Source organism: Sphaeramia orbicularis, chromosome 2 (genome assembly GCF_902148855.1).
Source record: "Sphaeramia orbicularis chromosome 2, fSphaOr1.1, whole genome shotgun sequence".
Classification (NCBI taxonomy): Eukaryota; Metazoa; Chordata; class Actinopteri; order Kurtiformes; family Apogonidae; genus Sphaeramia; species Sphaeramia orbicularis.
In genome coordinates this window covers 7,631,059-7,646,568 of record NC_043958.1, presented here as the reverse complement: position 1 = coordinate 7,646,568, position 15,510 = coordinate 7,631,059, and positions in this window count along the sequence as shown.

Genomic DNA, 15,510 nt, shown 5'->3' with positions numbered 1-15,510 from the left:
CCGTGGGCGGTGATCCGTGACGGTGCAGCGTCACGCATCAGCTCTGACCGGTAAAGGTGATGCGTGTGCACAGGTAAATGGGAAGAAATCAGTGCAACACAGACACACCATTCATTTCTAATAAACAGACAGTAGGAGCAGGACTGTGGGCAGATATGGGAAGGAACAGTAAAACAACAACCTCCCCTCTCTCTCTCTCTTTTTTTTTTTACTTGCATATGTTTTCAATATTAACTAACCCTCTCCTCGAGGCTCATTGTCATATTAAGAGTAAAAAAAGCAGATAAACAGATGGTCTGAAGTGACAGTGTTGCGTGATCCAATAACACATGTTTCTAAATTAAATTAAAATGAAGTGACAGCTGTTGTGGATGTATTTTTTTAAGTGGAATGGAAGCCACTTATATCCAGCCTCTATTTATTCATAGGGGTAGGGAATTTTCTAACTTGGTTCAGATTTACATGGGTGTCCTTTAGTTCCTCTAGATCAAAATGAAGTAGAAAAAAATACATACGTCGCTTAAAAAATGTATTAGACCACCACCCAATTTAAGGTTTATGCCAGAGCCACCTTAAATTAATAGCATTGGTAATTATCAGAATCATTTATGTTTTTGTAACAATTAATATGCCAGTATGGAGAAGCTCTTCAACCAAGATGATATTTTTAACCCTTAATGACCCAAAATGTTTAATACCTGTCGATTCACTAATCCTATCAATCCATGTAAATAATTGGTGTAAAATACAGTTTGTCATCTTTTCATGGTCATCAGATATGACCCACTTGGACGTTCAGAGACTCCGTAGTTACCATGGAAACACCGTCATATTCTATAACACTAGTCGCTTTTCCATTGACCCTCAAATTGCGCGAATATAACTTGCGCATAACAATTTGCCTAATGGAAAAACGACAATTTCGCCAAAACTGTCATTTTTCGTTTAAAAGTTTTTGCGCTGCCAAGAGGTGGTTTTTTAGGCATAGCGCAATTAGTGTATCATGCAAAACTGCAATGGAAAGACCTTTTTCTGCAACTAGAGTCACGTGAAGAAAAAAAATGGATGCTGACAGACATTACAACAGAAGAGTTTTAGAAAGAGTTTCAGATTTTTTTTTTTATTAATTTAAGATTTTTTTGCTTAATTCAAGATTTTTTTAAATTTAATTCTTTTTTTTTTTTGCTTATTTCAAGCAAAAAAATCTGCCAATGGAACAAGTGAAAATTATCTTGGTAAGATTTCTTGACATAAGATTTTCAAGATTTATTGTCTAAAAATAAGTTGTTATATCTCACCGAAAAGTTACTCTTTAGGTGATTATGTCTTATTTTAAGTGTGATGATATATTTCGACTAGAAACAAGAAAAATTCACTTGGTAAGATTTAGATTTTTTCCAGTGCTGGATGTTTTCACTCACTTGCCGTCGCCTTCTGTCTGACTTCCTTTGCTTCCTTCGCTTCAACTAATTTCAAGATACGACTCATCACATATGAGGCCTGACGAAAACCCCTCATACATCTGCCGACTCCTGCCTTCCTGTTCACGTCTAGGCCACTTGGATCGTTTGACCAAGGTCTTTCGTTAATCCTCTGCAGCCCAGACGTATCCACGGCAACTCTGTCCTAAACTCACCTCACAGTCACATCAGCCATTTGTACAGACCCGGTTTGAAAGGGTGACATCCAGGTAAAATATTTCCTTTTCGCTGGCCTAGAGCAGGCATTCTGTTAAAAAATGAAAGATGTAAGAAACACATTTGCCAAACTTTAAGCACCCGTTTCACTGATCCAAGGTCAGTAGCTTATACTGTCTTGGCATTGTGAGGCGACAATTAAAGAACCGGCTGTTAATATTTAGAGGGATTTAGGAGAGTCTAATTACAGAAATGGAATATAATAGTCTTAATTATGTACCTTTGAGGAAAATGGCTGAATTATTGTCATCATATTGGACCAGAGTGTTTGTACACCAGCTCAGAATACTGAACTTCGTGCTTCTTTGTCCTTTTAATGCTTCTGTTTTTGAGCCTCGGAGCTCATAGGGTATTTTCTTGATTTCTACAAACTTTCTTAAATTCATTCATTTCATTCATTTATTTGTTTTGAGCAGAAGAAAAAAATCAAACATCTTTTGTGTACAAGGAACTAATATCAGAGCAAATACATAAATAAACAAAGGTGATCAAGACAAAATAGCAATTGCCATGTACACTAGCCATAACACAATAAATTCAATATGTACTGCTCAAAAGGAGTGGGAAGAAGAAAACGTATTAAATCCCACCCCCATCTCACATTTATACAACATAACACATTACTTTTGCTTCCTTAACGATATAATAATATCTGTTTAGAGCCCAAATAATGTAAATAACAGATTGAAAACAGATTAGGACAAGTGAAGTACATTACACTTCGTAACTATCTAAATTCAAAATTCTCTAAATTCAAGTGTTTATATTAAAATGTTGAGGGCAATCTTATCTTTATGTAAACTGGATGTATTTTTGTCTTAGAGCACCGTGGAAAGAGATAATTCAGCCCAAATCCTGCAAATGGGAAGTTAGATTGTGAAAATGTTCAAATTTCTTTTGAAAACACATCTTCACTAAAGTGGATGAAGTGCTTTGGTTCTTGAAATAGGTTTAACAAAGTATGAGCTTGACAGAAGTAGTCCCCAGCCGGCCAGTGGTCTGTGGAGGATGGAGTCCCAGGTGTGCGGGAGAGTGTAGGCCCCCTCATCCCTTTTCATGGAATCGTTGGCCTGCTTCCTGATCTCCGTGGGTCCCTTTTATCCATCTCTTCTGCTTGTTGGTCTCCAATGTTATAATTTTTCCCTTGTCCCAGACCATAATATGGCTGTTCCTCTGGCAGTGGTCTGTGATGGCTGGATTTTTGTTTTCTTAATTGGCTTTTTCTTTTAGTGTTCTTCTGAGTCATTCTACACTGGACAAAATCAAAATCTTACCAAGTGAATTTTTCTCATTTCTAGTCAAAATATCTCATCACACTTAAAATAAGACATAATCACCTCAAGAGTAACTTTTCAGTGCAATATAAAAATTTATTTTTAGAAAATAGCTAGATCTGGAAAACCTTATTTCAAGAAATCTTACCAAGATAATTTTCACTTATTCCATTGGCAGATTTTTTTTTTTTTTTGCTTGAATTAAGCAAAAAAATCTTGAATTAAGCAAAAAATCTGCTGATGGAACAAGTGAAAATTATCTTGTAAGATATCTTGAAATAAGATTTTCAAGATCTATTTAGTAGTTCTTATATCTCACTGAAAAGTTACTCTCTTGGTGATTATGTCTTATTTTAAATGTGATGAGATATTTTGACTAGAAATTAGAAAAATACACTTGGTAAGATTTAAATTTTTTCCAGTGTTCTGTTTCTTTTTCACATTCTGTCTGGTAGTTGAAACATGTCAGCAAGGTAAAACACTCACCCTTACTAACTTTGTCACAAAGAAGAATTGCTAATCCAAAATAAGAAAACAACAAAATGAACACAATCTATATCATTAATTTACCATAAAAACAAACATTCACAACCACTGTCATTTATCAAACTACATGTTTTACTGGTGAATTAATTTTTGCAAAGATGACGGTGTTTCGATGTTTACCCTGGAGAATCTGAAAATGTCCAAATGGGTCATATCTGAGGACCATAAAAAGATGATAATCTGCATTTTTCCTGAAATACTTACACATGTCGATAGGATTAATGGTTCAGAAGTTATTAAACATTATAGATCGGTTGATGCTTTCGGTCGGCGGTGGATGTTTGGGTCTTTATGGGTTAATTTATCGCAGACGTGGTGACAGCTCTGCAGATTCAGGTCTCATGTTACACATGTTATACTGATTCAGTCTACAGGCTGGTTTTACTTACAACAACATGCCATCATAGTTTTTGCACTGCTAAGCGAAGGACCGTTAGTAATTATACCTTAAACACTCAAGAATAAATTTACCTTGAACACCAATGGCGATGAGAGAAACTAAAACTCCTCTTGACGTTCTCGACTCCACCGAAGGTTAGTGTTTCTGGTGCAAACTGAGCCTGGCCTTGAGCTGATGTGCATCTCCTGAAATGTTTGGTATAAGTGGTTCATCTCCATAACTTTCCCTTTGGGATGAAGCTGGTAAATGCATATAATTAATCAATGACATGATGATGGATTAGAGTAAATGCGAATACTGAATAATACAGAAAACCCCACATTTATCAACATTCTGAGTCCTAAGGATCGCACAGCAGTTGTGGAACATAACTAAGTATATCTACTCAAGCACAGTGTTTAAGTACAGTACACTGAGTATTGGCATTTCCTGCAGTTTTATACTTCTACTCCACTTCATCTCAGACCTTTTAGTCCTCTCCACTCTATCTGACAGCTTACACTTTCTCAGATCACTTTTTCATCCCTTTCCCATCACCTACGAAAACTCCAAAATGTGCTGATTTTGAGTGTCTACAACAAAGTGAAGGATTAAGTGTTCTTGATGTTCTTGAAGCTAAAGTCTTAAAAAAAACCACTTAAGGTTGATTGAAAATGATGAATTCCTCTACAAAACACAGACAGGGACCAGTGATATTGTTAATATCCTTCATAGATATATGTGGTCTCACATACTGTTAAAATTCTAAATTAGTGTCTATTCATATTTAGCCTTTTTTTTTTTTTTTTTTTTTTTTAACTTAGTTCTATTCTTATGTAACTTTGTAAAATAAAAAAAATCTTCTTTTTTCTTATCTCATTTTTAGTTTTTGTAATTTTGTATTTGCTCTATTCTTATTTTCTGAAGTATTGGTGTTTTATTAATATTGTTGCACTGACTGGAATATCACTGGTCATTTAATTGAAAACACAATGACAATAAAAGCTATTCTATTCTATTCTATTCTATTCTATTCTATTCTATTCTATTCTATTCTATTCTATTCTATTCTATTTACCGCAAAACCTCTTTGATTTCCACACTTTAAGCCCAATTTGTTGCTAATCCCCTGATAATTTTACTGAAATCAGGATTTTTGCAGACCTTTTACTCTAAATATGTCTTCCAGCGTTATAGTAGTCAGTGTGTTTTTCATTCTTTTGGTTCTGGAGCGTATATATGGCCTCGACTTGTGCTTTTCTTAAAATTGTTAGCAGCGTTCTTATCTTTTACCCCTTTTAACTGTCTCAGACCAAAATGAGGGGCCTTTTGTCTGATGCACTTTAGTTAGAAATGGGAAAAAAATTATATATTAAACTGTGTCTTGCAATGAGCTCTTGTTGAAAAGGCACTAAACTAAGACCATGTGCTTCTATAGTTTTGTAAATTGACACCGCATTGTAGTGAATAAGGACAGAATTCCTGGTCTTTGGCTTTTAAGGGGATTTTTTCCCTCCTCATCTGCCTTGAGTGTCTTGCTACCTTTGTAATTTCATTCCCAGACTGTGGATTCTTGTATTTACATCAAGACTCAAAAACAAAGGCTTGAAACTGAAGTACTGGGGGAAGTACATTAGAACTTCTACAAGTGTAATACCACTACCAGCCACTAGATGCTGCTCCAAAACACCTAGCATTGACAGACTCTTATTGAGCTTTTGCATATCGTCGCTGTCAGGTGGAAACCTCTTATGTCCAGAATGGTTATTTTTCAAGAAATTGGAAAATAATATATGTTCTGAATCAGTTAATGGAGTTAAGAGACGTCACAAGCCATTTTCAACACTTTTCATTAGTTAAATATTTCTAAAACCATCAGGCCAATGTGAAGACTGACCAATAGAAACATTTTATGCCAAAAAAAAAAAAAAGACCAAAAATGGACTTCGCCTGACAGCGATGATATTTTATCTGGGAGTCATTCTGGACTTTTTCACCCATTGTCATATGGTGTGGACTTTCAGACTTAGCAGTTTGAGTCCAACCAAATTAGTAGGTGTGAAACCTCCACCACCAAACAGCCAGTCTTTGGTCCAAGTATAGAAGGTAGTTTTGGTTTGGATCAAACTGAACTATAATTCAGGATTGTTTGAACTTTGGTACTAGTCACAGATGATGGACAAATTAAAAATGAGGCAAGTTTCGAACATGCTCTCTGATACTGGACTTATATGTTGATAGACATGCATGAAGAATGTGCAGTGGGGTGTGCATTACCAGGGTATAACAAACATTTGATTGAAAAGGATCAGGCTAAGTTCATAGTGTCGTCCACAGGCAAGACTGAGGTGCAAATACAATTAAGACATGAAGAGCCAGTGCTACTTTTATGGTAGTTCCCATATGAATTTTTGTCTCTATTTAACCTTTCTTAAGTGATTTATCACCATTTATTACAATATTATCCTCTGTATTTTGCGCTTGTTCAATGAAAATCAGATATTTTCCCATATTTAATTCACTAATCATATACATAGTCATAAAAGCTCAGCTTAAAGTTGATCATCATAATATCAGAAACAGAGAAAAATGAAGAAAATGTGACTTTTTCAACAAAATATATCATTAACTGAACATAAGCCAAGTGTCTCCATCCACTGTCATTGATCCAACTCCATGGGTTTTACTGCTGAATCAATGTTGTAGAAGATGACGGTGTTTCCATGTTCATTACGGAGCCTCTGAACGTCCAAATGGATCATATCTGATGACCATGAAAAGATGACAAACTGCATTTTACACAAATTATTTACATGTATTGATAGGTTTAATGGATCAACAGGTATTAAACATTTACATAAGTAGATGGTTTTGGTCATCAGTGGCTGTTTGGGTCTTTATGGGTTAAATATAGATTTATGTAATTTGATAAACAGGGACTGAGCTCTTTGTGTAGTGGCACCAGGTGGCGATCTCAATCTGCAGTAACTTGAATGTCCACTAGGGGGCTGGCTCCAAAAATGAGTCAATCCCCATAGACCCCCATGTTAAAATGAGCCATTTTACATTGAACTAAACATCATATACATCTGTTAAAAGGTATGCACAATGAAAGGAGTGGCCTCTGTGATTGACAGATGAATGCTGTCAGTGTCTGCCATGGTGTGTGGGCTTTGATTGACAGCTAGCATTAGCACGGCTGCTGAGTCAGACACTCTGAGCTCTGTTTATCTGTTTATTGAATAAAACCTCTCCCTGACAGGCAGGTCTGCTGTAGCCGGGTTTAAGGAGTTACAGGATTCTGCTGTGAAGGCTCTTAATTACAGTAACACATTTTACTACAGTGGTTGATGTTAGCATCGATTTGTATGAGTTCTTAGGCTTGTCGGCTCATCTGCTAAGCTTGTGTTTACACATTTCACAATTTTGACACTACGATATCAAATACAGCTGTATATAATTTTTTTATGACCACTTTGATTTTTTTTTTTCTCTATATAGTTAATTTTCTGATTTATCACCATTTATTAAACCATTTTCCTCTGCAGTTTGCATTTTTTTTCAGTAAAAATCATGTATTTTCCTTTAATTTACTGATCAAGTAGGTGTTCATAAAAGCTCACAGTAAATTCAGTGGTTATATCACTTCAGAGAAAACTGAATAAAAAAGTGACTTTCATCAAAACATACCATTAACTGAACATAAAAAGCATCTGCAACCAGTCATTGGTAAAACTACGTGGGTTTTACTAGTGAGTTAACGATGCAGAAAATGTTCCACAATGGCAGTCAATTCAGCAGTTAGCATTAGCCCACCTCTGACCCCTCAGGCTCCTGTGGCTCTGCCCTTTTTGTCCAAATATGGTCACTTCTGGTTCCAGTTAGACAATATGACAATGGCCATTGTTCGTTCATCTACTTATTATATTCAACCTTCAATTTGCCCGCAAGCAAAAACTGTGCCTGGATATTTAGCTTCCACAAAAGTATGTTCAGTAAAAACAGGCAGTTTTGTAGGCTTTATTAATTACTCAAGTAACAATGTTGCAGTTAGGTTATTAATTTGGTCCATTTTAACAAGAATCAGAAGCAATGAATGACTAGAATAAATCTAAATGTAGATGCCAATGTGTTTATGTGATTGAAAAGTGCTAATTTAGGTGCCGTATATGTGGACACAAGCCAGTTTTTGAGGAAAAATGCCTTTCTTTTGCTTTTCGTTTGTGACTTAATGACCAAAATACCAGCTGCATGTCGATCCTGCGCGCCAGTATCGAGACACTAAAAGCAACAGGGAGTTGACAAAGAAGTACGAGCGACGAAAAGGAGATGGAAAGTTTAGTTTTGAGCACTTAAAGAGTCTAGCAGGAGATTAAAGTGTAGGTGATTGATTCAGCAGCTGCATAATCAGAGGAGCGTGGAGTACTGCTGACCTGGTGTATAATTTGTGATGGTAATCCAGTTTTTTACCGTTTTAACTGAGAGCTGCATTTTGCTGTCTGTTAAAAAAGTGCATTAAAGAGCAGTAATTATAATGATGCACAGAAATGGAGCTGGAAAAGCTGTTCTACGTAGCGGCGCTTATGTAATGCTAATGAGCGGCCTCTCATTTGTCTCGTCTCTTGAAGTTTAAGTACTCCGACCTCAACAGTTTCCAGTCGATTATTAGTAATGATAATAATAAAAAAAAAAAAAAACCTTCACGGTGTCCCCTGGGACATACGGACTGTAATTACTGTTGTGACTCTTGGCGAGGAGGGGGGAGGTCTTAGACACCCTCAGTGTCACCTTTAGTGGGGTGTGCTGGAAGACAGAGACGAGTCATTTACAAAGGCCACAGTTTTCCATCCATAAAATAATATATATTAACTTCTGCATCCATAAACGGCTGAATGAAGTCATTAACACCACGATATAAATGAAAAAGTATATGAGACACTCGCAGCCCCCGAAATACCTCCCACAAGACCTCATTAGATTTATGGATCTGAACTGTTAGCCAAATGAAACTATTTTTGGGCTGCGAGACGTGTATTAATATTCAGCCTCATCCACATCTATGCAGCTGAAGATGTATTGGCTCCAGATTTGGAGCTGTGGGTATTTTTTATCTGAATCAGGAGGGATAAATAACAGGACTTTTTGTGACGAATGTGAGCTGATAAAACACAGCACGAGACACTGCGAAGTCAAGTTGTCTGAACTAACTAATAGCCCGGGGTATGGGGGTCTGTGAGGGCTTTGTCTTTGTTATTTAACCCTTTAACATTTGCAGTCTCTCTGGCGCTGCGTTTTGCTCTTTATAGCGAAAAATTACTGTAACTCCTGAACCGTCTATCCGCTAAATTCAAATGGCATTGGAAAGCTGAGACCCTGAGCTTTCCAACACTTTATAACGCTTTCCGGCAGCAATGAGGGACTCCATTACAAGTAGAAAGGAATGTTTCAGAGACTTCCACACAGGCTAAAAAATGCCTGGAAATAACAAAAAATAAGAAGCTGAATGTTCAAGACCAAAAAGCATGTTTGAGCAGATGTAAAACAGTTGAAAGTTTGTTCTTGCAATCTCAGAAAGTTTCGTTATGCCCATTTACAGTTGTTTCTGAAAATAAATATGCTAAAAACTTCAACTCAAACACACTGTTTTAAGCATTTGTTATTTTGTAATGATGATAATTAATGGCCAGATTTTGAAAGTTAAATTCTCCCTGAAAACAAAGATACAAAAGAATTAGCAAAAAAAGACACTGTCTGACATTTTATTGCAAAGAAAACATGAAGACACCTAAGCGGCCTGTTATAATGGCAGTCTTAAAAGGGTTAACCCAAAAACTCGAACATTTTTGTATAAATCTGGCTCGAAGAAACACAAGACAAATCTGTACTTTGAAGTAAACACACAAATCCAGTTTGTGAATCATGAATAATACATTTAATGACCATAGATATTTTAAAAAGCTGAAATGTCTTCTTCTTTTTAGTGTGGCAGAGAAATCGAAGCAGAGTTTTTTCTAGTTACTCAACTCCAATGCTGAAGACAAATGCTTTATCATGGTAGAAAAACTCTGGAGATGTAACAAATAGGTACAAATACATCATTCAGAACTTCAGTAGTCTTTACTTTTGACATCTTTTTCCATTTTGTCCCTATTTAAACACAAATAACTTGCATTTTCTGAACAGACTTTACCTTTGCTATATTTTGCAGTTATTTTTCTTTTTTTTCACGACATCAAGGCTGGTTTCAACCGAAATGGATGGAACAACAGTATATAGACAATAAGTATCACACACAACAAATATAACAAGACATAATCATCTGTAGCAACATAAATGCCCCTATAGCCTCTGTCTTTGGGATATAGCCCTTATTTTGTTCACTGAAATTAACATGTAAAAAAATATAAACAATGTACTGAACTCAAGATGACAATGACTTTGAATACATGATGAAAACGGCACAAAAGGATAAAAAAATGCAGTATGACAAGAACGTGAAAGATGCAATGGGAGAAATAAAAGATGTAATCCTCAGAAAAGAGAGAATAAGGTAAAAAATAATGTAAAAGATGCAATAAAATGAAATAAAACCTGTGTCAAGATGGAAGAGTGAGTCTGGATCATAGGGAAATGGCTTTGCTGACATTAAAGTGATTTACACATGTTCATTATTTTCAGTCAGTTCCTGATTTGATTTAAAGTCAAAAAGTCACTCGGTTTAATCTTGAAGTTCAATTCACTTTCATTTCAGAGTCGGAGCTTTTAAATTTTTACTGCGGTAAAGATGTTGGATCAGTACAGCAGCGAACAAAATGTGAACATCTACCAACTCTGCTTACAGGTTTTAGTGTTCGGATTGTCTTTTTTTAATTTGCTTTGGCAACTTTGATTGAATTCTACATTCAATCCCGTATTTCACACATTTTCTTTTACGTCAAACAAGCAAAGATTCCTCATTTCACCAATACCAACTTGGATTTCTCTTGAGACGAGGGGAAGACTCAGATAAATGTTAAGTCCTTTTTGTAAAATTTTGTTGTCCACAGATAAAAAGGAAAATAAACGCAGCAATTTCTGGTGATAACAAGTAGCAGGACAGCAGACTCAGACTTATTGAACGACGCTCGGAGCCGTGAAAAGACTAGAGCTCAGTATAAATACAACCATGCGATAGACATCCACATAAAAGCTGTAATTTAAAGAAGTGGTTTTATCATTACGACATTGACTGGCACGTTTAATGTAACACGAAATTGTCTTGTACGGTGGTTCGGCTTATTGTGTGTCTAAATCCATCGGGGGTAGACAAAATATCCCAGCAATACTGGTTCAATAGCTGAGACGGGCTCATCTAAAAGCAGTTTTCTGTGACAGGAATCAATTACTTTCACCTTCCACAGTGACAGAGTTATTACCTTTTGGAGCAAAACATTAGTTGAGATGACAAGTGTTGAACCGTGAAATTTAATTCGAGGTTGCATTTCCCTCTTGATTGGAACATATAGAGCCAGAGTTGAGCTGGGACATTAAATATGCCTTATTAAACGTACAAAAAACAGAAAGACGTTTATATCTACTACACATTATTCTCACTTACAATATCCCCATCCTGTGCTCCCCATAAATCCCCAAGTGCAGGTTTACGAAATGCATAACTTACAGGAACAACTTTAAGCCTAGAAATGATGTTTTTCTCCAAACTCTAAGGGGCTTATATTCAGGTGTACTTCACTGAACTCTGCTTGACAGTGAAGTGGTTCTCTGGTTTACCCCACTTGGATGAATTCGCAGTGAACTCCAAAAATGCACGCTCATTTGCAAAACTGGAGGTTCTCTTATGCTTTAAACATCACATCAATCCTCTATGATTTTCTGGTCCCACTTTACAAAAACACCACCATTAGCAGTCATCAATAAGCAATTATATGACGTTACAGTCGTTGTTATGCAGGTGACATTGGATACAGCTCAATATGTGGAAAGATCAAGTTACTGTTGCTTTTTTAAATCAGTTCTATAAAGTTTGACGCCTCAAGTTTGCATTTTGTTTTTTTGAAGCTGGGAGTGACCATATATAGACAACAAGGCAGGGCTTTTGTCTAAATATGGTGAGCTAATGCTAACTGCTAGCTCAGGCACAGTGAACTTCATCAAACATTTGCACAACAAAATAATCTGGCAGCTTCGACAGTGCAAATTCTTGCCCAGACTACAATTATCAATGAAAATGCGTATTTAATTCAATAAATACAAGCTCCAAAAGTTTTATTGGATTATTTTAACAGAACAGAAATCAATAAAACAGTTGAGAAGACTTATTGAAAGACTACTTTTAGAGTTAACGTCAGTTTAAGTCTATGAAAGCTAGGTCTGTTTACAGCTAGCATCTAGTGGCCGTCGGTGGTATTACATCACAGTACTTGAAATACTGCACTTTGAAGCTGCAGCTGTTGCTTCTTGCTTAAATCACACATTCTGCTCATTGCTTAGCCTCATCTATTATGTCCGTCTGTTAGTTATCAGTATTTACTAATGAATAACTAGCATTTATCACTGACAAATGTAAACATCGAAAGACTCAATATAAAAAAAATACATCCAAACTCATGTTATATTAAGTTAATGTTGGTGTCTATCTTACTGGGATCTGGCTTTTTGTTGATGTGTCCTTTCTACCTCCATTTTGTTTCAGTTAATGACCGTTGCAGTGATCTACATCCATGATGACGGCTTATACACAGATATTTATGTATAACTCAGGTAAGTTTTTCTGCAAATTCCCCTAAACTCACTGCTCAGTTTGTCTTTAGGCACATTTCCATTAATGTATTTAAGGAGCATTTAGATATTTCACATCAGCAAATACTTATTTTTGCCTATTTTTTCCACGTGTTTGAAATATATCTGTGTGTGTGTTATGCAAAAGAGTAAATACACATGGTGATGGAAATGCCTTTTCCGAATAAATTGTGACACAGACAGCACAAAAACAGCTGTTTGCTTTCAGCTATTCTGATAAAGTGTAACAACATGTCTGGTACAACAGGATTAGACCATACAATTCTTCTTTGTTATCTGGCCTTTTTAGAGGAGTGATAGTTTGCTTTTTTAAAATGGAATTATGCATTTTCAAACATTTCCCTGTGGTCTACATGAACTGTAAATGCTACACTTGGGTCTGAATTCTTCATTAATTTAACTTCACAGGTCCATCTTGAACCCTATTTCTGACTAATGACACCAGTAAGGTCGTTTTGAGCGCTGGCCCTTTAAATGCAAATGAGCCACTTCAGGCCCCACCCCCTCCAGGTTGTTGGCTGTGCTGTTCTGTCCCATTCAACCAACAACTGAACATTTTAGGTAATTGGCTCAAAGTTTGGACATGTTTTCAGTATGGACTACAACCACTGCTGCTGATAAACAATTATGGCATATTCAGGGAAATGTTCATCTGAAGTCTTGACCTTATATGTGCAAATGTCGTGACGCAACTAGTTCTAGATGTAACAAATTAAGCAGGAATTAAAACGGGTTGTAGAGATCCACTCAATTTTTGTTGGAATGAATATAAAGATAGCTTTGCAGCACCTGGAGGGTTGAAATTCAAACTTTTTGTACTATTAGGGTCCAAATACACAAATAAATGAACCAAAGACGAATAAAAGTGGGTTTAGCAAAATATGACCCCTTTAAGTCGCTTTTCCACTGACAGTTTTACTTTGACTCACCTTGACTCTCCACAGTGTTTTTCATTGTTTCACTGCTTGAGAGCATTGACCACCAGTGGCTATTAAGGCAATATTATAATCATGACATAATGATGCAGATCACGAATTGGTTGAGCCATAATCTTTGAGGCTTCAATATGTGATATATCATTATGTCTAGGGATATGAAACCACACTATCAGGAAATCTTCTAGAATATTGGAATAAATTTTCAACACGGATCTATCGTGATAAATCAACCACTGACATTAAGCATCAATAGCTATATTAATGTAATGTTTTATATATTAATATATATTAACTAGTGTACTGACCCATGGGGAACCACATGTCATATTAATACCGATATCTAGGGGCTGAAGCTAGTAAATGTGTGATTCCTGTTTTAAACTTCATTTCCCTTCATGCAGTGTGGTACTGCACTTTCAGTCAACTGAGCAACATGATTGTCAGGTTATTGTATTCCAAAATTACGAATATCTCCCAAAATATTGGTCCTATCAACTTGCTGAGATATTTAATGTGGAGATGGGACTATTCCTCAACTGTAGATACCAAATTGGCCTGTTAAAAACATCTACATTTCCCAGAACTGTACAGATACACACACACACACACACACACACACAGATGCTCTGAGACCTTCCAGTATTATGATACAGAATACAAATGGACTGAACTTATATAGCGCATTTTCTACACCTTAATGGTGCCCAAAGTGCTTTACAATTTCTCACATTCACACACACATTCATACACCAATAGGCGGCTGCTGCCATGCAAGGCGCTGCCAGGCTCTGCTGGGAGCAATTTAGGGTTCAGTGTCTTGCCCAAGGACACTTCAACATGTGGACAGTTGGAGCCAGGATTCAAATCGCCGACCCTTTGGTCAAAGGATGACCTGCTCTACCAACTAAGCCACAGCCGATTTCAGAAGTTGTAACTTAGTGTTTCATCCTCCTGTTGTGTCATTTATAACTGCAGTCATGCTGAAGAGATCTCAATAATTATTTGTGTCAACGAGATTTTTCTGAAACCAGGAAAATCCAGTGGAAATGCTACATGCTACTAGCTTCACGAACTTCACCGAGCAATGCTGAGATGAGTGAAGTCTAGCTAACACTGGCAGTGAAAAAGCGGTATTATGTGTAAAAGCAACTTAGCCTACAGCGCCACCTGCTGACAACTTAATGCACTAGAGATTATGGGAACACATACAATTTGCATTTTTGTTTTTTGCGACTTCGCAAAGGCCCTCAACATTTCAGACAGTTAGCATCTCTTGTCTGCTCCTCTATTTCAGCAACACTAGCTACTGTTAGCTTAATAAGAGAGTTGGCCAATAGCAAAAAACCTATAGAAAATAACGAAAGAGTTTGCACAAATCTTTAAGACTCACATTGTACCATGTAAATACTCAGTAACCACCTTGTATCATTTTCCATCCTAACACTTGATGATAATAATGAGAATGTCTGGTCATAGCATCCTAAAAATGTCAAGGTGAACAATATTGCCAAAGCTCTTTTCCAATTTTCAGATTTGCTGACAGTGGTGACACTCTAGTATCTTATTAATAAATGTCAGGCGATGCTGACAGGTATAAATGCTGCTGACAGAAAACAAAGGAACCTCTGTTACCAATGAGGTCTGAGGCTGTACAATAAAGGGAATACCAAGCTCACTGGGGTGTTACAACAGCTTCTTAACAGATAATAAAGTGTTAATAAGCTAATATTAAGCATGTAAAAAGGGTGGTCTTATAGTTGAGTGGGAGTTTTTTCCCTGCTGCTGAGCTTCCATAAGAAACTGACATATAGTGCTGCGTTGTTTTACGGCAAAAATAAAAAGTCATGTTCTTCTATAACTGTACTTTTAACGAGGAA